This window comes from Lissotriton vulgaris, chromosome 10, assembly GCF_964263255.1.
Source record: "Lissotriton vulgaris chromosome 10, aLisVul1.2, whole genome shotgun sequence".
In the NCBI taxonomy this organism is placed as follows: domain Eukaryota; kingdom Metazoa; phylum Chordata; class Amphibia; order Caudata; family Salamandridae; genus Lissotriton; species Lissotriton vulgaris.
The window spans coordinates 604,993,820-605,020,574 of NC_141698.1; positions in this window are offsets into that span (position 1 = coordinate 604,993,820).

Sequence of the window (26,755 nt, forward strand, 5' to 3'; positions counted from 1 at the left end):
TGGCAGGCAACCCGATGATAAAACAGAGAGCTATCATCTCCTTGTTGGCTAATGATAAAGACATTGTCATCCGTCCCGCGGATAAAGGAGGGAATATCGTATTACTGAGTAAGAACATGTATATTGCTGAGGTACATAGAGGTACATAGACAACTAAATGACACCAGATTTTATGAAAAAAACGATACCAAGACTAATAAAGATAGCATCATATCCACATGAAGTAAACTCTCCAAATGGCAAGAAGATGGCCTCATCACATGGGAGGAATTTCTATTCAAGTAAAAAGACTATCCCAAATTGCCGATCATTTACTTTCACGCTAAAGTGCACAAAAATCCTCTTGTACCCCCAGGGAGACCGATTGTCTCATCTTTAGGGAATGTTTTTGAAAACATTTACAAGTATGTCGACCATTGCCTCCAGAATTATGTGACCACACTTCCTTCATATGTCAAAGACACAAAAGATTTTTTATGTAAAATTAATAACATATTGTCGACATCGAATGACATGTTTATCACTATGGATGTCTCAAGTATTTACACTACTATTGATCATGATCAAGGCATTCATGCTTGCACCCACTTTTTGAACGCAAGTAACATAGTGTATTTAGAGCATACCAGGATGTTAATTGACACGATGTACCTATGCTTACAGAACAACATTTTTAGGTTTAATGATGTACTATTTAAATAAATACTGGAGACTGCCATGGGCACATGTTTTGCCCCCAGTTTTGCGGGTCTCTTCCTAGGTTTGTGGGAAGAAGAAATCAGGAAAGTCACACGTCTATTCCAGGATTTCGAGAGGGTCAAAACTTGGATGCATTACATCGATGACCTCTTTGTAATATGGGAGGGCAGTGAAGAAGAGGCTAATGAATTTATCCAGAAACTTAACACCAATGCCTACAACATAGTACTCAAACAGAATATCAACAGGGAAGAAATAGAGTTTCTGGACGTTAAAGTCAGAGCAGTCAACAACAAATTTGAAACCAGATTATTTAGGAAAGAAACTGCTGGTAACAGTATTCTTCACACTCTCAACCACCACCTTGACACGCTAAAACGGAGCATCCCGTATGGGGAATTACTGAGAGCGAGAAGAAATTGCAGCACGGACGAGAACTACCAGAGAGAGGAGCAAATCATGATCAAACGTGTTAGAGAACGGGTGTACCCGGAATGGGTACTCAACAGAGCAGGCAATAAATTCAAGCACATTGACAGAACAACTACCCACTGTGACAAGGAAAAGAACACTAGCTCCCAGAAGTCTAGGGTCATTCTCACTTATAACAATAGCTCACATAAAATATAAAAATTCCTTAATGACAATTGGAACATCCTGAAAAGTGACAACATTGTAGGACCCACCATTAGTGATAGACCAAGAATCACTTACCGTAAAAGTCGTAGTCTCAGGGACATGCTCATGCAAGGGGACATTACTGAATGACAAAATACGAGCATGCATAACCTCAAGGGTTTTTACCCTTGCGGACATTGTAAGGCGTGAAGATCAAGTCACATGGTCAAAGAATTTAGCATGCCACATTCAGAAAAGAAGAAAACTATTTCCCAATTCCTGACATGTAGCATGAATTATGTGATTTACTTCTTGACATGTCCATGCAAAAAACGCTACATAGGAAGTACCGCAGAAATGGCCAAGAAAAGGGTACTAGAACATCTTAGAGCAATAAATATTAGGAACCCCCAGTACCCGGTTGCCAGACATGCAGAGAATCTATATACAATAGAAGAGGGTTCCCCAAGGCGATACAGGATGTAGGCAGGAAGGGAGGGGATCAAAACAGAAATAGAGAAGAACACCCTGCCAAAGTAAATACCCAATGGTCCTCTAAGGGATCCGGTTCTGTTAGTGAAGGAGCAATATTACCAGGTATCAGAGCCAGAAATTCAAATCATACTTTTTATGAAAAATATATATTTTTATTGATTTTTATGCACATATTTATAAAAAGACATTCAGGGATTGGATATTCAGGAATTTATAAAAACAATCAATGTGATATTTCATGTCAAGTCAGGAAGAGAGAATCACCTTGCCAACAGTTCACTTCTCAGTTACTTTGTTATTGAACAAGTACTAGGCAGTCCAAGAGGAGGGAATAGGGAGCTCAAACTCAGGAAAAAAGAATCAAGATGCATTCTAGAACTTAAGTCTAGATACCCGTATGGTCATAATGTAGACGAGGAACTTGCCACATATTTGATTGAGAAATAGTGTGAGTAATGTGGGTGGTTCACGAGTCACTCCTAGGAAGCTGTAGATAATCCATACTGCTTGATGCATTTATATAACTTTTCCTGTATGAATTTGAATTATTAAATGTAAAATTTATATTTTAATGCTTTAATCCCATGTTCTTTTTCATTTTATTCACGGGAGGAAAGGAAGGGGCCCACCGAACACTTCCGGGCACTTTACGGGCCGCCTACCCTTTTTTACACCTCTACTAAGAGTGCACCACTTCAAGTATAGATAAGACTTTTCTTATATTTTTCACCCGTAATCACTGTTTATGGCCTTTTGTTTTGTACAGTTCTGAGTAGTCTTCTTTAAGCCACTTGGCGCCAGTATGGGATCCTTTTCACTAAACTTTAATTGACTGTACAATACCCCAATTGCCCACAATATGCCACTAGCGCGAGTGTATTATGTAAATAGCGAATATCTTGGAACAATCCACTAAAAAGATACGGTGGCAGGTTAATTTACTATGGTCAACGAGGGTTCCAATATGACTACGACGCACACAGCCGCATCGGCTCACTGATGGGGTTACGTATTGAAAGCTCCGCTCAGGAAAAGTTAGTCAGTTTAACTACGTCGCATGCACATCCTAGCCCATGCACTTTGCAGTTTAGAAGCGTTTTGGATTTTTCGTTCCGCTATTATCTATAAGTGTGGTGTGCGCAGGTACATTTATGTGTTTTTTAAACTTGATTTGTATGTCACACAATACCAATGATTTTACGTGTATAAATCAACTGTGTGCATATATAACTTCATGTGCAAACAGGTATATGATTTGATTTATATCTCACAATATTTGGACGTTCTAAGTTGGCCGCCAAATTACTTGCACACTTTCCTGTCCCTTTTGACTGCCACTACTGTCACTATGTAAACCCACAACATGCACCAGGTTCCTTGTGTGATCAAGGAAGTCCGCTTCCGAAACGCGTTACCCCCAAATAAACTCTTTTGCGTGTTATTGGGATTGCTGAAGGAATTGAATGCCGGTTTTGCACCGTCGGCGGTCATCACGCAACGGGTCAATGGGCGGAGCTTCCAGAAGGGTCTCCTATTGTTGGATATATATATGTCCATTTGGGGCCACAGAGCTCCTAATCATGGTGACTCAATGTAGAGGCATCCATGGAGGATTGACAAGCCGGATGTGCGAGTGGAGGCCCATTGGTGGGCTTGAAGCGTCTCAGACAGCAGCACATAACTGAGGCACAGACTACAAGACCCACAAACCAACGCGGACTCATTCGAGTCACCCATTGGAGGGCTCATATTTTTAAGGGGGGGTGTGGCCTCTATGCCAAAATGACTGTCGCGCCTCCGAAGAGTGCAATGAGCAGGAAAAGTGTCAGGCGTGAATCAACAGGCATGTTGTAAACTGGATCCGCCCGCCGATCCAGCTTTTACCTCATGAAGGTTGCTGCAGTGGATGTCAGAGTGCATATATATATTGCCGCTACAAAATGAGAGTATAAAGCTGTGTACTGCTCATACCAATAAAGGTTCTTTTCACCTATGATGACATCGGAGTGCTTCCCAAGCAAGGGCAACCTATGTAGCAGTAATATTAGGCGGCAGTCCCACTGCCAGGAATGCACCACCTCATGGACTATGGGGGCCTGTGACTGGTAACTACCGGGTTGCTTCAGGAGATGCCATACTGGATTGAGAGCGGTACTGGCGCCACGAGGACCTTCTGTTGGCTTGGAAAGGTGGCGGAAAATGGTGCAGAATTGTCTCACGATCAGCACCGGACTACAGAGCCCAGCATGCCTCACTCTGTCAGGTACGGGCGGCGCATTCAGGGAAGGCTTATCTGCATAAATTGATGAGCTCTATGGCGTGCACACATTCATCACGTCTGTGCCTTTGATAAAGAGATGTACATCTCAAAATGCGTCGTGCTGATACGGGTGCTTTGCTGGACTGCTGAAGCGATCGGTGCGCTGTGTACTGTTCATATCAATAAAGGCTCTTTTCACCTATGATGACATCAGAGTGCTTCCCAAGCAAGGGCAACCTTTTTAGCAGTTATATATATACATACATATATATATGTATATATTACCTACTGGCGGTCGCCAGTAGGTAGTTATAGTTAGGATTTTTTTCAATGCAAAATCTCAAAATTCTATTGTGAATAACTTTGGCGCCGGTTGACGAATCTGCCTGAAAATTCCCTCAAATTTGCCTCGCGGAGCTCCGGTCCTTCCCTGAAAGTTTCGGGGGGATTCGTCAAGCTAAAAGGGGGGTCCCAAAACGTGTTTTCCCCATGTTAATTTCCATAGGGAGGTCGACCTCACTTTTAGCCCGAACGGCTGAATGGATTTCCACCAAACTTGGCAAAATTGTAGGAACTGGTAGCCCGATGTGCCTTTGCTATGTCTCAAGATATGTGCTCCAGTGGTTTTTACGAAAATTAACTTTGAAAAAATATATATTGGGCTACATTGGGCTATATATATGTTAGAGCCCAAATGTAACCCAATGTAGCCCAATGTAGCCCAATGAAGCCCAAAGATGGCCACCAGAGACAAAAAAAAACAAATGTAGCCCAAATATCAGCCAGATGTAGCCCAACTATAGCCCAATGACAGAATGTCCCAGAGGGTTCTAAAGAACAACTGGAGCGCTAACAGTCTTACTTATGACAAAAGTATGGCACACCTGAAGTCATCTAGATTGGAATAAAGTGTTAACACTTAAAACATTTAATTTGCAAAGGAACAAAATGAGGGGGTTCATTTTGCCATAGAAATTATGATTAGTGCTGAAGAAAGAAAAATTAGGGCACATTTTGAGTGACTTCTCAAATCCTCTTATATTTCATTAAAAAAATGCTGATATGCAGTCTCCCAAGATGGCCACCAGAGACAAAAGAGCCCAAATGTAACCCAAATATCAGCCAGATGTAGCCCAACTATAGCCCAATGACAGAATGTCCCAGAGTGTTCTAAAGAACAACTAGAATGCTAACAGTCTTACTTATGACAAAAGTATGGCACACCTGAAGTCATCTTGATTGGAATACATTTAATTTGAAAAGGAACGAAATGAGGGGTTTCATTTTGCCATAGAAATGTTATATATATATATATATATATATATATGTATATATATATATATATATATATATATATTCACTGAAAAAACCATAGGTTTCACATCAGTTATAGTTAGGAATTAGCATTTAAAAAACCTATTAAATTCACTGAAAAAACCATAGGTTTCACACCAGTTATAGTTAGGTGGAAATTTTACTCACATAAAACCATTGAAATTCCCGCGTTATAGTTAGTTGGACTCACTATAACTTGCGCGTGCAATGCACTGCTGATTACGTCACATATTACATCACTCATGACATGGTCAGTGACATCACTCATGACATCACTGATGACATCTCAAATGACATCACTGATGACAACATCCTTGTGACAAAGTGGCAGACCTCCTATCAGCATAAAATAATGGTGCATTGCTGTCAATGCGGTGCAGTGTGCGTACATAAATTATTGATTCAATCGCTTTCACCAGCTACTCGCCCTGTACCGTATAACTTTTCGGTGTTCAATAAATGCCACCTTGGGTGTGCTGAGAAGGCTGTACCTGCTGAGAAATGACACATACACATGTCACATTACACACATGTTTTTACAGATACGTTACGGTTTTGTAGCGGAGAGGTTCTGGCGGCGTGCGTTCTACCTCCTTTGCAGTTTTGTCATGACTTGTGCTATCTCTGCCTCCCAGACCCCGGAAGCGGAGGTTGCTTGGTTTCCTACCTGATATAGGTGGAGGAGGATAGACATGGAAAACAGACTCTATACTAATACTATGGTAAAATAAAACAGGCTTATACTGAAGTGTCAAAAACAACAAAAAATATTTTGTTCAAGAAAACTAGAATCTGTCTTTGTCTTAGTTTTTTATATAATTACAAATACGGGTTTCTCGTCTTTTCACAAATAGTGAACCCGACTCAAGAACGGTTGTCAGGGTGTGATCAGTAGCCTTGATAGGAGTGGATATCAATGCATAGTGGGGTGAAATCGTTCAACTATACACTAATTAGTGTCTGATTACCAAGGGTTTCTCAAGGAGAGGGTCTTGTTGCGGATTCATTACCAGAGTGTGTTGTAATCCATTTTCAGATATATGATTCAGCTGTTCAGGCTGAGCCACGGAATGTTGTCATTGAGCCCATTGACATTCGTTTGTAGGCGGTGGACCCATCTTAGCTCCTTTTCGAAAATAATTTTCTCAGCATTGTGGTTCTTGGTGGGTAGGGTTTCTAGGATTACCCATCTCAAATCTATCACTGCATGTTTATTCTCGACATAGTGATTACTCATTTTGGTGGTATTGCGTTGGCACTTGACGTTGCTTCTGAGTTCTACCATTCTTTGTTTTACCTTGCGGCAGGTCATTCCGATGTAGCGCAAGTTGCAAGGCCAGGTGATCATGTAGATTGCGTGGGTGGTATTGCAGTTAGTATGACACCTGATGGTCCATTTGAAATTTGAGAGAAGTTGTAGTGACTTTGTTGCTGTTGTTAGTTCACATACGGAACACGCGCCGCACGGGTAGTGGCCCATCACAGGGGGATTATTCCATAGATGAGAGGTAGGGTAATTTCTTTTTACTGGTGTTGGTCTAGTGTGAACCAGTATGTCTTTGAGGTTTCGCGTTCTTCTATTGGCGAACCTAGGTTTCAGACAGCTAATTGTCCCTGATGTAATGATTCTCCAATTTTTGTTCACAATTTTCTTTATTTTGTTTGATGCTGCATTGTAAGTAGTTACGCGAGTTACCACGTCATTGTCCGTTTTTCTTGGGGCTGTGTCAAGAAGACATTGTCATGGTTGATTCATTACTCTTTTTTTGCACTTCTTAATTACTCTCTCTGGGCTCTCAATTTGATGCATAAGTCCTCTGCTTGGTTCATATAGTCTTGTGTGTTGCTGCAGTTGCATCTCAGGCGCAAGAATTGGCTATAGGGCAGGTTTTCCCTCTGTGGGCGGGGGTGGAAGCTTTTGTAAGAAAGCAGACTGTTCTTTGCTGTCAGTTTAACGTAGGTTCTCGTTTGCAGGGTGCCATTTTGAGTGTAGATTGTTAGATCTAGGAAATGCAGGCTTTTGTTGTCGGCTGTGTAGGTAAACTCAAGCCATTCATCTTTTGTATTCAGCCAACAGTGGAATTCTTCCAAACTCTCCTTGTTGCCGTCCAATATTACGACTATATCATCTATGTAATGTTTCAAAAAGAGAATCTGGTGCAAGTAGGGGTTATTGGCAGTCTGTATAGGGGTCTCTTCAAAGTCACTAACATAGAGCCCTTCCACGCTTGGGGCAAATGTGCTGCCAATTGAAGTTCCATGGCACTGTTGGTACAAGGTGTTGTTATACTCCAAATAATTTTCTGTTAGCGCTAGTCTGCTACATTCTGGGACGAAATGCCTCCATGTTTTATGGTCCCACTGTGTGTTGAAGAGTAGTTTTCCCAGGGTTTCTAGGGTCTTTCCTTGGGAGAGACTGGTATAAAGGCTCTCTACGTCGAGAACTACTAGTAGCATTGTTTCCTCTGAATATGTTTTATCTGTTAAGAGGTTCAATAGATTCCTCATGTCCTTGAGGTATGTAGGGGTCTCCTGGACTAAGGGTTTGAGATATTGGTCCGCAAACTGGGATAGTAGTTCCAAGACCGACCCAATTCCAGAGACAATTGGTCTCCCTGGTGGTGGTTTGCGGGCTTTGTGAGTCTTTGGAAGGGATAAAAAGTATGGTGTTCTGTGCGTTGGGGTTTGGAGAAAATCTGCCTCATTCTTTGAGATCCAATTGTTTGTTTCCGCCTCATCCACCATGAGCGTGATGGTCCTTTGGAGACATTCTGTTGGGTCGGTTGGTATCTTTTTGTAGAATTTCCGGTCAGAGAGTAATTCTGTGCACTGTAGGTCATATCCTTCTTTGGTGAGTAGGACAATACCTCCGCCTTTGTCCGCGGACTTGATAATTAGATTGGCATTCTGTCGTAGTTCGTCTAATGCCTTCCGTTCGTTCGGCATTCGTGATGACCTGAAATGGTTGTATGGTCTGTGTTTTCAGGTCATCTATTTCCTTTATCACCGCCTGTTTGAAGGTCAGTATTTCAATCAGAATCTGACTGTTCAGTGGGCAGAATTTGGATTTTCGCTAGAGGTTGGTATCTCCGTCCGTGATATATTCATCCTGGTGATTGAAGAAGGCTTTTAATTTCAGCTTCCTGTAGAAATCATCCATTTCACATTGAAATCTGAAGGTATCTAGTGGTGGTGCTGGGACAAAACCAAGTCCTTTGTTCAGGATCCTTGTCTGTTCTTCCGTCAGTTCCTGGTCTGTTAAGTTGACAATGAGGCTGTTGCGCTTGTGCTGGGCTTGTACCCTGTCATGCTCCTCGTGTGAACCTGTCGTTTCTGGTCTGTCCAGGTTACTTCTTTCCGTCTGGTTCTTTGATTCGGTCGACCTCTCCCTAAAAAAGCAGTCCTTGGTGCGTACTCCTGTCCCATTTGTGATGCCATTGGTGGTCCCATTGGTGGTGGGCCATGGAAGTACGGGTTCATCCAGCCTGGGAAATTGAGATTGAACAGTTGGAATGCTATCCCTTGGTTTTGGTTCCCATGGTACGGAGTATGCCACATATGTGGTCTATGGTGGTTCATGCGGCGATTTTGGCCTCTATTCCTTCTAGGTGTGAAGGAGTCTTCTCCACTTCAGTCTGAGCCGTCAGATGAGGTTCCGGAGCTCGAGTTGTTATCAGATGTGTTATCTGGTATTCTATATTCATCCGAACAGTATGGGTATGCATTCCATTGAGAATTTTTTTTAATCCTTTCCAAGTTCTGTGTGAGATATTCCTTGGACTCACTCATCTCACGATTGATTTCATCAAGTCTCTTTTTGTACACTGTGATGTGTACTATATATTTTAACTTGGTTTCACTCATTTGGATCTTTACGGTGAGTTCCTGAGTTATTCTGGTGGCTGTGTTGATGATGAGAATTGGGTAATCCCTAGTACACTTCCACAATATAACTTAGCTACAAAGGGTCAATTCGTTTTCAGAAAAATACCAGGCGCTCAGCCTATAGTATACGCAAAGGTGTATGTGCCCTTCAAAGTGTCTGTATGGTGGAATTGGCAAGCGGGAAAACCCTAAAACTGCTCAAAAGTGTGTCATTACAGACACACAAATAACTAGTAGCAAAAAATGCCTATGCACACATGAACAACAATCTTACACATTTGTATTATGAATATGAACAGAGAAAAAGTATGAGAACAAGGACAGCAATAATCGTTGATTTTTTAGACTTTCGAGATTTTTTAGCAGATTTTTAATTGTTTCAAAAGCCAGCCGACACGTGTTTCATCGCGTTAGGAACAGGGTTAACGCGACTCCTCAGGGCTTACGGTTGTGTCGCACAGATAGAAAAAGTCGCTCCACCGGTTATAATTCCGACCCGGCGGGGCCAGTTGTCATCAATGTTCGAAGGAAGTTCAAATAAGCTTCCAAGTCAAAATAAGTCGTGGCACAATGTGTTAATCCTCTTAGAAGTCCGTTAAAAAATTGAGGCACATCCGAAAGTGATCGTTATGGGTGCGACTACGAGTATTTAGGCACTCTTTTGAAGATTTAGCTCACTCCTGTTTTGTAAGAGTGAAATGTCCAACTAACTATAACACCCCTGAAACCTGTGGTTTTTTCAGTGAATGTCTGAATTTTTTTAAATGCTAATTCCTAACTATAACATGTCTGAAACCTATGGTTTTTCAGTGAATTTCTAAGGTTTTTTAAATACTAATTCCTAACTATAACATGTCTGAAACCTATGGCTTTTTCAGTGAATATATATATATATATATATATATATATATATATATATATATATATATATATATATATATATATTTAGCCTATGCAATAATTGACAGAGCAACCCTGCAGCAGCTAGCACCTAACCTGCTATCCCCAAAATGTATAAGAAAGGAAAAACCCCAAGTCTGTGTGCATACAGTATAGGCACCCACTGTCAAGGTGTGGTCCACAACTGGACTTAACAATGTTTAACATAAAAGAGCAATCGGTGCACCACCACATGATCAATATAACAAATTGCAAGGTCTGTGTCCAAAGTTGTACTTCAAATCCTCTTTTTTATTTAATCCCAGTTTGATTTGAACATATCATAACATGTTGAGTAGACCAGTCAATGCCGTACGTCCAATACCTTGGACTTCTTCAGGGCATATGCGAAGTCATCATACATATGGTACCACTGTATCTATGGCAAATGCTGATGATCAGCGCATAATCATATAACTAGAATCAAGACAGATGGATCACTTTATATATGGTATAAAATAATTGTAAGCAGCTATGTCCTAGTGTCAGATGCCGTAATTCTACAGTGCATCAAAAATTAGTAAACCGCCTGGTCACACGCAATTACAAAAATCATAAAAATAAATACATTATATTTAGAAATGAAAAATCAAATATATTAAATATATAAAAATGATAAATATAATATTAATTACATATAAAAAAACGATAAATAATACATAATATAAAATAATGAATACATTTATAAAATAAAATTACTTTAAGCTAGAAAATATTTACAAAGAAATAAATTAACTAATACGTAAATGTATTTATTGTATTTCCTGCCCTATAGCACAACACCAATAACAAAACACTTCAGCATTTTTATTACATTTTTTCTCAAAATTAACATAGTTAATAATCAATAAAAAAAATTAATAAAATACTAACCCACATTAATTGACTACACACACTTTAACACTATGATATCCTAAAGTAAACTCTAAAATAATAAAGCACAATTAAAACGTATTTACAAATGGAAAACTTTTACTACTAACAAGTAAATAATAAAGAAATTAAAATGTAGTTTAATACCCACCCTTTACCCCTTTAAAAGTAAAAACAACAGACAAAAATTAAACAACTACCCAAAATACATATAAAATAATTTGCATTAACAACTATATATTAATTAAATACAAATTACTTCCCACCCTTTACGCCTGTAAACACCAAAACACACACCTGAAATTAATTACACAATTACCATAATTAATTACCTTAGCATCCAATTATTCATTCATAAATTAAAAATAAATTACTTCCCACCCTTAACATCTATAAACACCACAACAAACCTAAAATGAATTACACAATTACCATGATTAATTACCAATTCATGATTAATTGAAATTAATAGCCAATTATTAATTAATCAACTAAAAATAAATTACTTCCCACCCATAACACCTATAAACACCACAACACACACCTAAAATTACTTACACAATTACCATAATTATTTACTGATTAATTAATTAAAAATAATTAACAACCAATTATTAATTAATTGATAATAAATTACTTTACACATTTAACACTATAACATCTCAATTAAACAAATATTAATAAATCAAAAATAATCAATAAATGTAATATACTTGAATTACTTCCCACCCTATTCCCCTATGAACCGACAACTCGCTACAGAACCAAAAACGCAAAGTTCAAATAAAAAAAATTCATAACTACTAAACATTTAACACATTTATTACAAATGCAAACAATTCTTATACAAAAAAATACACTTACATATAAAATATATAGTAAAATACATAACATGAATAAAGAAACAATATTTTTAACTTTATTTTTGCAAACGTTAGTAAACACTTCGATATTACTTACCTAAAATCGATATTCCTGACCACGAGAAGCTGTGTTGATATTGCTGACCCCTGATATTTGCAACTCGATATTATTGAATCAATAGTCTGTCTCTGTACCACAAAGAAATAATGTGATGGTCCAGAATATGCAAAGTACAGGAATGATTTCAAATGCCAATGCCTAAAGCCCCAGTGATCTAGCAAAACATGAGGAACTAGATATCCTTTAGTGCATGGTACCAGCAGAACCCATTGATTCTGAGTGATAAGTTGGAAGTGGGTAGTTCACAATGATGGTACCTGAGGGTGGGGGAGGATTTCATAATTGGACGAGTTCTAGAGGTAGACCAAAGTGGCCAATATGTTGATGGAGAATTCAATGGCTATACTGTTTCATTTTTTACTGATACAGGGGCTACCCGTTCCACAGTTTGTTTTGTGGAATTCCTAATCCTACCCCCTTTGGAAGAGAAGTCCAAGGTGTAGTGCTCAGCAATAAACAAAGTATTAATCAGGTTACAGCAGATGTTCTAGCTAAAATTGGCCAGATGGAGTGTGACTTAAGTCCTGTGAGCTTGTTGAGAAGGGATTTGCTCTGTAAAATGAATTGTGTAATTTATTGCACACCGGATGGTGTTGCAAATGGAACACAAGATACATTTAAAATAAATTCATCAGATTTGAGAGTTGAGTTATTTCCAGTTTTAACCAAAAAAGACCTACTATTAGATTTAAGGCATACTGTCAAGATGAGGTATGGCATTTTTAAGGAAAAGGGATTGGATAGATTATAAGAGCAAAGCAAGTCAAAATTAAAATTAAACCTAATGCAGAATTTCTTAGAACGAGACAATACAGACTTACAAAATCGACACGAGACGGAATTAAGTCAATGATTGAAAAAAATGATTGAGCAGGGAATTCTCCGGAAGGTACTTGGTAGTCCTTGTAATTCACCTCTGATGGGAATTAGAACTGTGGCTGGCAAAGTGGATAATCAAACAGGTTCTCCGCAAGATTATTAGGACTGTTGTTCCATGTTGTCCAGTGGTACCAAATCTAGTAGTGATTTTGTTTCAAATTCCGTCACAGGCAGAATGGTATACAGTCAGTAAGTTATGCTAAGCATGCTTTTCAATTTGTTGTACAAGGTATCACAATTTCTTTTTGTGTTTCAATTTTTGAAGAAAGCTCTTGTGTGGTGCTGAGTTCTAAAAAAGGCATACATAAAGTCCTTCGATTTTTAGCCAAATTTTGAAAAAAGATCTAGAGAGTTTGAAGCTGCCATGCAATTCAGTTTTGGTGCAAAATAATAACAATTTACTAGTCACATCTAAGACAAAAAAGGACCGTACACTTGATACAATTGCCTTGTTAAATCTCCTAGTTTAAAATGGACATAATGGTTCCCCAAATAAAATGCAGTATTGTAAAAATTAATTCATTTATCTTGGACAACATATAAAAAAGGGTTTGAGAAAAGCCTCTAAGGAAAGTGTTTCAGCAATTTGGAAATTGAGTCAGCCAACCCGGAGGGAGGTCCGGATGTTTTTTGTAGTTGCTGGGTGCTCATATCAAGTGGATTCCAAACCTTTCCTCGATTGCAAAGCCTTTAGTGGCATTGACATGTAGTAGTCTCCAACATCCAGTACCATTTGATGATGAATGCATTGATCCATTTAAGAAACTGAAATAAAGTTTGTGTCATGCGCCCACACTCAGGAAGCCTGATTACAATTTGATTTTTTTTGTCCTTCTGTCATGAGAGAACTGGATGTGCATTTTTGTTCCTACACACCAACATGGAGGTTTAATGCAGCCACTGCCATTATCTTTCTGCTGTGCTGAAACCAATAGCTCTGAGTCTTCCAGGTTGTATGAAATCAGTGGCAGCTTTTTGCATTGACATTGAACAAAGTGAAGGGATTGTGATGGGCCATACTTTAATTGTATTTGTCCCACATTCAGTTGAAATTCTTTTGCCAAGAATGAGAACTCAACATATATTGAACACTGAATTGACTCATTACAAGAAGACCATACTTGAAACAGGGATCATTTCTATTCTGAGATGTAATTTTTTAATCCCTTTGGTGCTCATGACAGAATGGTTCCGTTATGAGCACCAGTGCTCCTGTGCTCATGACAGAACCATTCCGTCATGTACACAGGCGCACAAACTCCCTCTGTGGCTTCCCCAACCTCTTGAGGCTTTTTTTCTTCAATGTAATGACGATTGTACCCATAGCGCGCTGAAGTCATTACCTTGAAAATAAAACTGAAACTTAGTTTCCGTTTCATTGTTTCAGTGCTCGTGGGGCTATCTCAGCCCGAGCACAAAATTGCATAGGAGAGGTATCGTTGGAAAGGAGAGTATCTCCCCTTTCCAATTGTACCCTTTCCTAGTGGATCCCTGCTTGGTGATCCCCTCAGGATGGCGATCCTCAAGTACGGATCCACGACTAGGTCCCAGGGAAGGGGGAGTGGCCCCTTGGGAAGGGCCGTTGTTGCCCCCATAAAAAGTGTCATATCCAGTCTTTCTACGCCCCCAGATGGAGAAGTAGGCCCCAATTGCTCCCGGGGGGGAGGGGTGCAGAAAGCACCCTAGACGCCAGGGACTTTTTTTAGGTATGGAGTGGGGGCTGCCCAGAATGGGCATACTAATGCCCCCACCCTCCCCCCCCAAAAAACATGCAAAAGTCTTTCTGCCACGTCAGGAAGCAGATGGGAGAATAGCCCCTGATCTGCACGGCGGCAGAAAACCCACTAGGCATCAGGGATTAATTTTTTTAAATTTAATTCCGAGGGGTGGGGACTGCCCACTATGGGCCTGCAAATACCCCCAAACCAGAAAAATGTGCCACAGTCTTTCTGCCCCTCCCCCCCCCCCCGGGAGCAGAAAGCCCACAAGACCTTAGGGATTATTTCTTTTCAAAGTTCAGCGGTGGGGGCTGCTCAGAATGGGCATGACAATGCCCCTATCCCCCTGAAAAAATTAGCCACAGTCTTTCTGCCACCCTGGGGGGCATATCGGGCAATACCCCACGATATTGTGGAGACATCAAAATTACCTATCACAGCACAACTTGGTTTTGCAAGGAGGGTCATCTGGGTTTTTAGCCCTGGGCTTGGCGGGATATCTACCAACCCCTGACATTTCTGAAAACTAGACACCCAGGGAAGTCCAGGGAGGTGTGGCTTGCGTGGATCTCCCAACATTTCATACCCAGAATGAGTGGGAAAGTTGTGGGATCACAGGGCCGCTACAATTTCCTACCATCCAGTATTCCCCTAGGTCTCCCGATAAAATGGTACCTCACTTGTGTGAGTAGGCATAGTGGCCACAGCAGGAAATGGCCCAAATCGTACTGTGGATACTTGTTTTGAAAGAGGGGTCACCTGGGTATTTGGCCCCGGGATCGGTGGCCATCAATGGAAACCTACCAAACTCAAACATTTCTAAAAACTAGACAGCTGAGGGTATTCCCTGCAAACCTCAAATTTAGCTGAAAAATCCCATTTCTGTGTGGCAAAGTTGTGGGATCACCGAGTTGACACACATTTCCTACCACCCAGAGCTCCCCCAAGTCTACCTTTAAAAATGGTACTTCACTTGTGTGGGTGGGCCAAGTGCCCGCAACAGGAAAGGGCCAACACATTTTGTGGTAACATCAAAATTACCTATCACAAAAACAAACAGTTTTTTTAAGGGGGGACACCTGGGTTTTTGGCCCCCGGCTCAGCGGCTAATCTAGGGAAACCTACCAAACCCGCACATTTCTGAAAACTAGACACTTTAAGGATTCCAGCGAGGTATGGATCCCCCAACGTTTTTGTAGTGAATCCTTCCATCCAAGAACAATGCAAGCTTAGAGGCTTTTATTCTTCAGCTTTTTTGGAGCATAGGAACCCCTCATTTTTTGCATTTCCTTCATACATTACTCTGATTCCTCTACAACTTTAGATAATTTTATGGCATCCTTTAATGTGGGATCAGCAGCTGCCCACAAGCGCTCCTGCATTTTTTTGTTACTGCACTGGACAATTAATGGGTCCCTTATGAGTTCCTCCGTCATGGGTCCAAACTTGCATTTCATAGCCAATTCCCTTAATCTTGTCACAAACTCATCTAATGATTCTTCTGGTCTCTGCGGTTGGGTGCAGAACTTGTGTCATTGCACAACAATATTCAAAGTTTTAGCAAAATGTTTGTAAAGACACAGTATGGCCTCCTTATACACGTCTTCCATCACATCGCCGTTGTCTTCATATACATGTGGCAAATATTTAAAAATATGTTGACCCTCTGTGCCAAGGGATCCTGTTAACAAAGCTTTTTTTCTGATTGGCGAAAAGATAGAAGCTCTTAGTGCTACAATGTAATTTAAATGTCTCTATCCTGTCTACCCACTCTATGGGTGGTTCACCTTGTAACATAAGAAATGATAGGGAAACCACCACAGACTGATACTCATGGTGGATGGTAGAATATTGACAAAGTGGTTATTTAAATGTTATTATGGTTGAGATGTAATACTTGTAATGGCCACACAGTGGCAGTGTTTGCAATAAAGCTCCCCTTCACCAGGCTTAAGCTCTATGGTGCTGATCGAGTCGAAAAGAGAAATGGCAGCAGGATGAGGCTTAGCGGTTAAGGCTGGGCTAAATGATTAACATTTCAACCGCTATGTTCAGGGAATAGCAGCGGAATGCGCAGCGGGCGCAAACACAGAGCTTAATAATGATAAATCAACCACCTTTTTGACAGCGGTACACACAGTGGGCGAGCTGGTGTCAGAAGCGCTCGCTGAATGCAGAGGCAGGCAGCACGAGGAAGGAGAGCGCGAGCCCAGAACTTCGCTGAAGAATGCAGCGGGTGCGCGAGAGCAGGCAGCAGAAGAGGGGAATGCGAGAGCCATGTTTGAATGTTTGGCAGGCGTGGGAACTTGATGGGTGGCGTAGATTAATTCAATAAAGTCAAATTGCGAGTGAGCAACAGAAAAAAAATTATGGAACACTGGTTTCTGTGCAGGCAGTCCTACCGCACTCGTCACAGCAGTGAAGGTATTGACAGGGCAATGGGTTCCTTTCTTCTCGAGCTCCATTTCACGAGCATAGGTGTCTGACACATCCCATCCTGTTGCCAAAATGTAGTGAATCCTTCCATTCAAGAACAACACAGGCTCAGAGGCTTTTATTCTGCAGTTTTATTGGAGCATAGGAACCCCGTGCCTGTACAGTCAGACACCAATAGTCTCCACTAAACACAACTGACATAGAACCCCTCTATGTCACTATCCCCACATTCCACAGAGGACTTGACACAGAAGGTGAAGGGTGAAGACGCATGATAACAGTTTTCCTACCCAGAATCTCCTGCAAACATCAAATTTAGCTGAAAAAAACACTTTTTCCATACATTTGTGTGTGGGATCAAGGCCAGCACAAATATCCGACAACCCAGTGTTCCACTTGGTCTACTGAGTTAAATGATACCTCCCTTGTGTGGCTGTCCAATGCAGAATCGGCTAGAAAAGTATTTTTTTTAAATGTAGCACTTAGAATTAGCTGTGCTATCCCTAAGGGTTTGGTCCTTTCAAGTAACAGGCCCATGTCTCACCCACAAAAGCCAGGGATAATTTTACTCAGGAGAACTAGGGAACGCTGGGTAGTAGGACATTTGTCCCGGCATAGTGATCCCACACAAATATGTGTGGAAAAAGTGATTTTTCAGCTAAATGTAAGGTTTGCAGGAGATTCTGGGTAGGGAAAGGTTGGGGATCCACACAAGCCATACCTCCCTGGACTCCCGAGGGTGTCTAGTTTTCAGAAACAAATATGTGGGTTTGGTAGGTTTCCCTAGATGGCCTTCAAGCCAGGGGCCAAAAACACAGGTGCCTCCCTTGCAAAACCAAGCTGTTTTGTGATTGGTAAAATTGATGTCTTCACAGTATGTTTTGGGCCCTTACCTGTCGTGGGTATTTTGCCCACCAATACGAGTGAGGTCCCATTTTTATTGAGACACCTCGGGGAACGCTGGGTGGTAGGAAATTTGCGTAGGCCCAGTGATCCCACAACTTTCCCAAACAGAAACTTGAGGGGAAAAAAATCCTGCAAAATTTGAGGTTTGCAGGGGATTTTGGGCAGGAAAATGTTGGGGGAACCATGCAAGCCATACCTCCCTGGACTCCCCCGGGTCTCTAGTTTGCAGAAATCTGTGGGTTTGGTAGGTTTCCCTAGATGGCCACTGAGGCCAAGGCCAAAAACCCAAGTGACCCCCTTGCAAAACCAAGTCATTTTGTGATAGGTCATTTTGATGTCTCCACAATAAGTTTTGGGCCCTTGCCTGCTGGGGGGTACTGGGCCCACTAACAGTAGTGAGGTAGAATTTGTATCAGGAGACCTATGGGATTGCTGGGTAGTAGGAAATGTGTGTCAGCCCGGTGATCCTACAACTTTCCAACACGGATATTTGATAAAATTTGGATTGTTTCAGCTAAATTTGGTTTGTAGGGGGCTATGGGTAGGAAAACCTTAGAGCGGTCCACACAAGCCATACATACCTCCCTGAACTCCCCTAGGTGTTTAGTTTTCCAAGATGTCTGAGTTTGGTAGGTTTCCCTAGATGGCCTCTGAGTGCGTGCCAAAAACCCAAGTGAGCCCCTTTGCAAAACCAGATCGTTTTGTGATAGGCAATTTTGATATCTCCACAATTTGTTTTGGGCCCTTCCTTGGCACTGGCACTTTGCCCACCCACACAAGTGAGGTACTTTTTTTATCGGGAGAGTTTGGAGAATGCAGGGTGGGTGGAAGTTTCTGTACCCAATGCATATTCCAGAACGTTATATTGCAGAAATGACGGGAAAATTTGTTTTTTACAGAGTTTGAGGATTACCATGGATTCTGGGTAACAGAACCTGGTGAGAGTCACACAAGTCACCCCATCCTGGATTCCATTGGGTGTCTAGTTTTCAAAAATGTATACGTTTGCTAGATTTCCCTAGGTGCCGGCTGAGCTAGGATTCAAAATTCACAGCTGGGTACTTTGCAAAAAAGGGTCTGTTTTCACTGTAAAAATATAGTTTGTATATGTTGCGTTTTGGTCCTTTTCCTGTCGCTGGCACTAGGCCTACCCACACAAGTGAGGTACCATTTTTATCAGGAGACTTAAGGGTACACAGAATTGTAGAGCAACTGTTATTATTACCTATTGACTTTCTATACATTTCTGCCGTCCAAATGCAAGACAATGTATAAAAAAGAAGTCACTTTGAAAAATGTCCTATCATTAACATGCTAGTATGGGTACCAACAATTTTTGAGATGCTCAAATAGCTACTTCTTCTAAACTCTATATTTTGTTCTCATTTTGGAAATACTTAGGTGTCCTTCATACCTATTTTTCCCTCTTTATATTTTACCAAATAAATTGCTATATACCCAGTACACAATGAAAAACCATTGCAAGACGAAGTTCAGTTATTGGCTCTGGATTCTTCAGGTTTTTGATGAACCTACAAGTCCTATATATCCCCACAAATAGAAAGGTCATGCAGATGTAACAGTATGTTGCGTTCAAATATATGTTATACTTAGAAGAAGTTACAGTTGAAAACCTTGGCACAAATGGCTGTTTTTTCAACTCATTTTCAATTTTATTTATTTTCAACCGTTAGTTTCTATAAAAAAAATACCTTGAGGAATCTACACAAATGACTCCTTGATGAATTCAGAATTGTGTCTACTTTTCAGTAATGTATAGCTTATCAGGATCCATTATTGCTTTCATACCCATTTCTACCACTAACTGGAAGGAGGTTAAAAGCACAAAAAGTAGCAAAAATAGGCTATGTCCAGTAAAATTCCAAAACTGTGTAAAAAAATGATTTGCTGACAAAAGTCTGCCTGCACCTGAAAGCTTGGAATATGGTGTTTCCAACCCCTTTGCTGCTACCATTTCAGAGAAAAAAACAGACAGTTTCTTTTGCAGCACTTATTCTCCATTTTTCCCACAAAAGAAAGAAATGTAGCTGTATTTTGGCAAATTTCTGGGTCCCCGCCAGGGGAATAAACAAACCCTGGGTACCTTTGAGATCCCCATGATGTTGGAAGAAAAGAATGCAAATTTGGCATGGATGCCTTATGTGGACAAAATGTTACAGGGGCCTGTGCACAAATTAACCCAATTAACCCAAATAGCCAAAAAAAAGCCTTAGCACGGGGGAAGCCTAGCCGCAAAAGGGTTAACCCAGCCACACTGTTTCCTATTTCAGACAAGAGTTGCACAGACATCAAAATGATGAGATTGATCAGGAATCAGATCATAACTGTTTGAAGATAACTGAGTTATGTAAAAAGCCATGGCCATATGTTAAAGAGACACTTTTGGAAACTGCTGATCTGAAATTGTGTATGGTTCTTGTTTAGGAGACTAATATGGAGCACTGAGAGCAGCCTATGCAGTATGTCGCATTTCTGAGTCATTAGTAGTATCTTCACTGTTAAACATAATTTTCAGCACAAGTGGCAGAATTGATTGCATTGACTAGATCTAGCATATAACAGAATTTGGATGTGACGATCTATACAAACTAGTACGGTTTTGGAGTTATCCATGACTATGATCAGCCATGGTCACATTGGGTTTATAATAGCTTCAGGAGCCCCAATAAAAATAGCGCTTACATATTGGAGGTTTTGAAAGCTATACAGAAGCCAAAATGAATTGCAGTTGTTAAATGTATTTCTTATAATGCAAGAAAGGGTATAGTGATGCTTGGAAACACGTATGTAGTCAAAGTGGCAAAATATTGTGCATTACAAAATGAGACAGTTTTTCAAGAGGGTGTCAAAGGCAAAATTAGAACAGATTTAGTACAAAATGTAGAAAATGTGAATTGTTTCTTTATGGAACCAATGCAGACTTCTATGAGAAAACTGAGAGATTTTCAGAAAAATTTCATAGCGAATGAGAAAAGAAAAAGGAAATGCTAGGCTACAAAAAGAATTATCAGGATTTGTATGTAACCACAAAGTTTGCGGTACCTGATTCAATGGTGTATCCTATGTGCAAGTATTTGCACAATAGGACACAACCATGGACAGAAAGCTCACTGCAAATTTTCAAAAAGTACTTGGAAAATACAGGATTTGTTTTAAACTTATTTTTATTAAGCATTCAAATTCAAGAACAGAACAATCAAACAAAATCATATAGTTACAACTCAAGCATGTGATCCCTCCCTTATCAATTGCATTCTTCCCACAATTACAACAGATCGGACAACCCAACAATAAGTCTTCGGAATACAGCTCGCTGCTCTCAATATGGTCCGGGATGCCCGCCACCTCTTCCACCACCAATCCCAAAGGTAGGAGACAGACACAGTTTGAACTTTTGGAAGGCAGGGGGGCCTCACGACCCCCCTGCCGTATTTATTAAAATATGAAACAAAATTTAAAACTTTAAATTAAAAACGTTTTACGTATCATGTACAAAATTCAACTTTCATTACATTTGATGAAGACAGGTATCCAGGCTAACCTTAACAAATCTCTAATAAAAAGATTTTCCTAACCGAGTCTAACATCATGACATAATGCATTGCATACGAATTTTGTACATCCTATCGTTAGGGGCCAACGGCAAGGTCTTAACCGGTGTCAGATCCCTATCCCCAAATTTCCGCCCTCACGTGTGAGTGGCGCATGCGCAGAGGACTTTAGCCTCGTAGCCAACTGTAACTTCCCTTGTCATGGGGGCCCCGTTTCACTCGCGCCATCTTAAGGTCGTCCGAGTTCCCGTGCGGGGTATCCGTAAGAAGGACAGCGTGGACTCCCCTCCTTTCCCCGCACTCTCTTCCGCCAGAGCAGATATCCGGCCCCCGGGAGATTCGTGGGAGGGGCATATAGCTGTCTCTCCCTGGGAGGGGCCGATGGCCGTCTCCCCCTGGGCGATCCCATCCGTAATGGGTGCCGCCCCCGTGGGAGGGGCCAATGGCCGCCTCCCCCCGGGTGCTCCCATCCATAATGGGTGGCGCCCCCCCTAGGGACCTTGAAATCACTGCTCACCGATCATGACCTTACCGCCACAGGCCAGATAGTTGACCGACTATCTGGCCCCCCCACACCTCCTATAGGTCATGTCTCCTCAATCCCACTAGCCAAGATATCATGTCTCCTATCAATAATTCATTCCCCACCCTGGACAGGTGTACCCCATCATCTGAATAACAGTGGTCCCCCCAGATGCAGCCATGAGGTATGCTTTGAAGATGAGCAGAGCAAAACAATTTCTCCATTTTATTGTTGACCCTCTTTACCGAATGGTTCAACGCTGTTGTGGACAATCCACCCCTCCATACCTTCCTCGGAATCATGTGTGACCAAGCTATTGTACACCCCGGGAGCGTCTTTGCTAACCAACTAACTGCAGAAAGTATGTGCTCGATTAAAGCTCGTCTGCCCAACCTTACCAAGTCATTGCCCCCAATGTGCACTATGACTACAGATGGCGGTGACCTGTGCCGCCCTAACAATTCATTCACAAAACTTTGCAGTCGGTCAATACACAGGCCGCCCTTCCCATGGAAGGACACCCTGAAACCATATTCCTCAGATGTGTGGATCGCATCACCTGTCTTGAATATGTCCGCGGCATGCCTCACGTATGAGTGGCCCACGACCCAGACCACTCGTCTTTCATTCCTTGTTCCTGAAGTGGTGGTTAGCTGATACTGGGCTGGTCCCAATTTCCGCCCTGCGTCACAGGCTCATGAAACTGTAATCCAAACAAAAGACAACAAGCATGAGTGCACTTCTTCAGCAACTTACAACATTTGCAGCCGCACATACCGTTTGAAACAATTCGAAGACCAGCGGCCTAATTGTTTAACATTGTCTGCCTGCAGACCCCCAGCCGTTGCTTCTGTAGCGGCCCCTATCCTGAATGAATGAGTCCCAAAATCACTCGGGTTCAAGCCCGCAGCTGCAATCGTGATTGCCAGCACCCTCTGGAACTGAAACTTTGTTAACGGGGTGCCGTCAGCATGTCGCAGCAAGGCCCCCCCCCCCACGTCGTCGACCTTTATTTTAGGTAGGCCTCAACATGCCTCACTGGACAAAAGGGACTACCTGGAGCACGCTGCAACACAATGCTATTCCGCTGGGCCTCCTGGTCTGTCTTTGACCTGGCTATCGTGATCAGCAGGGAATCCCCCCTCACTTGCATGTGGTCCTTGTGCAGACCCCCTTCAGTATCCCTTTTGTTGGCAGCCACTAGTTCGCTTACCCGCAGGGCCCCATAGAATGCCAACGCAAATGCTGCCCGGAATAGGACGACCTCTCTATGTGAGGAGCATGTCTCCTCCAGTTTGGCCAACAAGGAGGTCAATCTGTCAAATCCTATCGGTTGACTGGTATCCTCTTTGCGACCCTCTAGGCGCCGCCAGCCGCGCAGCGCCTTTCTGACTATAAAGGAGTCCGTCGGGTCCCTGATCCCTTGGAGCTGAGCTATAAACGATATGGCGGCCTTATACCGACTAGCGATTGCCACCGACTGGCCCTCCTCATGAAGTGCCACTAAAAATTGGTTAAAGGACCCCTCCTGACACATCTATGCTCCCATGCAGGGTCCAAAAAGGCGCAGTAGGAGCGGAACGCCCCTTCATAAGCTTTCCTTGTCCTGGGCACTAAACTGGCAGCCACGAGGTTTTGTAGTCCTGGGCGCCGATTTGCCATAATGCTTCGGTAAATGGCACTGCCACTAGCTCCACTGAGGGTAAACAATCCCTGAAAGCCTGCATTCTGAAACGAGAGAGCGCATCAGCTGCACTATTCAGTACTCCCGGCACATGTTTTGCCCGGAATTGTACATTTAGTCTCAAACATTTCAACACAATTTCTTTCAACAATCGCAATATCCACTTGCAGCATGCTGCCTGCTGGTTAATGCACTCAAACACAGTCATGTTATCAGACCAAAATACCACCGAGCGGTTTCGGAACTCTTCTGGCCAGGCCGACAGCGCTACCCAGATGGAGAATAGCTCTAGAAAACCAATGTTGCTCGTCAGGCCACTTGTTTCCCACCATGCTGGCCATTTCTGGGCCGACCAACGGTTACCAAGGATCGTGCCAAACCCCACACTGCCCGCAGAGTCGGTCCATAAACCTGATTCTGCTGACGAGGCCGGGGCTTTGCTCCAGACTACTCGGCCGTTGAAATCCGCCAATAACCCTCAATGCAAAGTTAAGCCTACCCACTGTTTGCTGTAGTTGGTGCAGTGTCACTTTGTCGTTCCGGAGACATTGCAACAAGGAGGCCCTGAATTTGGAGATCTTCTCCACCGGCAAGCGGAAGCAACCCTCCACGGAGTCTAGTTCGATACCCAGAAACTCCAGGGAGGTAGTTGGACCCACCGTCTTACCTGCCGCCAACGGTACCCCGAAACCCCGCATGAGCACGCAGAAATCCTGCAATGCCCGTGCACAGTCCCGAGAGCCCGCTGGGCCGAGAAACAGGAAATCATCGAGATAATGCATCACATGTTGGTGTCCTGAGGCCTTCGAGAATACCCACTCCAAAAATGAGCTAAACATTTCAAAATAGGCACATGAAATTAAACAACCCATCGGCATGCACATATCCATGTAGTACTTCCCCTGAAATGCAAAACCCAACAAGTGATGATCCTGGGGATGCACCGGAAGCAACCTAAATGCGGATTCAATATCCGAATTTGCTAGCAATGCATCGGGCCTAGGCGATTCAACATTACCACTGAGTCATCGAATGATGCATACCTCACACTGCAAATGTCTGCATCGATCGCCTCATTAACGGAAGCCCCCCTTGGTGCAGATAAATTATGAATGAGCCTGAATTCTCCCGGCTCCTTCTTGGGAACTACCCCTAATGGGGAACACACAAAATTGGCCGTTGGTGGTTCACCCAACGGTCCTGCAACCCGCCCCAAGCGAACCTCTTTTGCGATTTTAGTGGCGGCCACTGCCGGGTTGTGCTTAACAGACAGTTGGTTTTTGCATGAGGGGGCCCGCCGAAAATTACCCGCCGGGATCCTGAAGCCATACGAGAAGCCCTCTCGCAGGATTCCAGTGGACACATGATATGGGTATTTGTTCAGCCAGGGAGTCAAAGCCAGAATATTCACGGGCAATTGTTTGGACCTCCGAGGCACCGTGTCAATCCTGCTTGGTACCCCCTTTTCCTCCAGTATTATTGCCTCTGGATCTGCAGCTCGTTTCGGGGTAGGAGATGTTACCACAACCTGCGCAGGCATGCCTGAACCTGCATGTTCCCTGCGGCCTGCTACACGTTCCTTTGTTAAAACCCCAACATACTCCTCGCTTATTCCCATTCCCGCCCAATCTAGATGGAGTATCTCCCCCGTAGGTTGGTTGAAAGTGCTGTGGATGTTTCTGCTGAAAGGCCCTGGAGCCGTTTGCACTCGACCCTGATCCACCCGCCGCGCCCGGCAGGAACTGCGCATGCCAAGATACAGTATCCAAACAATCCCAAGTCAGTGTTTCATTAAACTCTTTTGCTTTTCTAAATGCCACATCATACCCTTTCCATTCATCTCCTCCATACTTCTCATGGAAGCCCGTGATCCTGCTCTGGTAGCAAGCAAGGTCTCCCAACAGTTCTGGTGTTCGCTCACCCATAATCGCTACGAAAACAGAGAAAGCCCTGATCCAATTCATCATGGACTCTTCCACCCTGAATTCAGCCATCTTTGCCCTCCATACACTGGGGTGCCATAAATCCTTCTGAGTTTTGGCATATTCTAACTCACGATTGTCTGTCAACAATGAAAACATATTGATATATTTGTTTGCCCACACCATCTCTTTCGTTGCCATAGGAACATGTTGCGCCAAGCATTCCCGCCTCGAGGGTACAGCGCCCTCCCCCATTATTGGGAGCAATCTCTTACCAGCTTCTGATGTACCTCCGGTCGTGTCCGTCGACTTATTCCGATTTTCAACTGCACTCGGGTTCACCACCTGCGGAGAAATAGAAGGCACGTTCGCTGCCCCAGCGCCCCTTGTCTGCCTGAGCTGCTTGATAATCTGCCTAGCTTCTTCGGCTGGGTCTTCAACAGCCGCGGATCCCCCCGCTCCCTTCTTCAACCAAGGTAAGACAGCCGCCAACTGAATCGCTAGTTCGGGAGGCATTTGGTCGTTATCCAGCGGTGTGATAACCACAGGGATTGGCAATCCCCCATCCAGTGTTAGTACCGGGCTGGACGCTGGTGCTACTGGGACCAGCGGGACCTCCATCGGGACTGGGGCCTCGCTAGGACCCGCTTTCCTCTTCTTCTTTTTCCCCTTATCCCCCCCTGGGGTAATGTTTGGCAAAGCAGGCCCCACGATCCTCTTAGGTCACCCTGAGCGCCCTGCTTGGGCCTCCACTTGTTTCCGGAGGGCCGCTAAGCCGCGACCCAGCTGGTCTACTTTACCGAACTTCCTGTCCATCGCCGACACTTGGTTCACAGTGTGCGCAGCATTCGTTCTATCTCAGAGCTCTTGCCACTCTTCTTACCAGGCATATCTGCATTCTGTTTTATCTCTGCCTGTTCTCCAGTAGTGACTCGGACACCAGCTACGCCTTGACGACTGAAACAGAAAAAACAACGATTACACGTTCAAAAACTGCAGCTTGTTCCCTTGAGGGCTCACGAGCGAT